Raw genomic sequence first — 1,769 nt, 5'->3', positions numbered from 1 at the left:
TTTAATTAAAAAAAATCCTTATCATAGACTTTTATATATAGACCGAGTTTTAATCAATTATTATTTCATTTTGATGTTTTTTTCCCTGACAATCTCAAAAACTCTTTAAAAAAAAAAAAAGAGAAAATACCCACTCTTTTTAACCTGTTCTGGGGCAAAAAGGGCTATTTTATTGTTTTGTAGCATTATAAAAAAATTCCTGAAAATATTTTTGATCCTTTAAAAGTATCTTTTATTTGTTTGGTTTTAGTTTTATATTTTTATATCTTATATATATATTTATATTTTATATACATTTTAACTTATATAAAATACTTAAAATTTAATTTGGCTAATAATAAAATTAAATAGCGTAATTGTATAACATAATGTTGATTAATAGGACAAAAATGTCTTATTAATATGTACCTATACTTTTATATGTTGTGGATATATTAATATACATACACTATAATAGTTATATATGAATGTACAATATAATACCTACTGTAGTTATATAAGAAATACAATATATGTTCTTCTAGAATTATGTTGTTATTCTCTTTATTCTTGATTTGCATTTTTTAGTAAAAATTTCTGTGAAAATTCAGTAAAAATTATTTAAATATTTATATGGATGTATAAAGATATGAAATATAACAACGTTTTATGTATTTCATATTCATAAAATATATTAGTGTGTTTATTAATATAGCATACTATATATTGCTGTTATATGTAACTATATCCTGTTATTGAGAGATAATGATAAAATATAGAATAGATATAAATTACTATAAATGTCATTATATACAACTCTAGATTATTTTACAATGTAATATGACATACAGTTGCATTACATTATATGAATGACATTGTTATTGCATTAGAATGTAATATCCACTATTGTAATTGTTATATTAATTACGTATAATAGTAGATTATATTGCAATACAGTATAATATCCTGGTATATTAATTCTATTCTGGTCTATAGTATATTCTCTACCACTGTAATTTTGCTCCTTATTGCTTATTTTTGCTTGATTTTTACCTTTTTTTCCCCAAAGTGTTTCTATGAAAACAAGAAATAAAATTATTTAAAATCATTATCTGTATATTTTTAGAGAAAATATGAATTATCTACTATTGTATATAATTATAAAAATAATGGGCAAATTTATTTTCTATTATGAATAATACTGAAATAAATTTCATAATCATAGCCACTAATAAATAAATTCAATAATCACAGCAGTTACTATTATTTAAATTATTTTTAATAGTAATGGTTTGGATTAAATCTTTGCTCATATTCTATTAAAATTTTGTACAAAATAATAGGAAAAAACACTACTATATATTTAAATATAAGTATTGTACATTACAGTGTTAAGATTAATAGATCTGTATAATAATAACATAGAAAACTGTATAACCAAGTTACATACTTGATAACAAGTATAATCATACAATAACAGGCTAAAAAAGTAATTGACATATTTTGACTGATAGATGAGTCCTATATTATTAATATTGTATCAGTGTGCTAATAAGTAGTAATACACTAAAGTGTATTACCTAATACTAGTAATACATGAATGACAAGGGATATAAAAATAGAAATATCTAGTAATATTGTATTAGGGATAGTATTTTTTACCATTAATATGGATGCATTTAAATAATTTGTTAATAGAACTTATGAATAAGGTTTTACTACTTATATATTAATAGCTATAGTTTTATTCAAATGTTGTTTAGTTACATAATAAACTAAATCTAATTTCT

The sequence above is a fragment of the Prinia subflava genome, chromosome 27 (genome assembly GCF_021018805.1).
Source record: "Prinia subflava isolate CZ2003 ecotype Zambia chromosome 27, Cam_Psub_1.2, whole genome shotgun sequence".
Lineage (NCBI taxonomy): Eukaryota > Metazoa > Chordata > Aves > Passeriformes > Cisticolidae > Prinia > Prinia subflava.
This window is presented reverse-complemented; position numbering follows the sequence as displayed.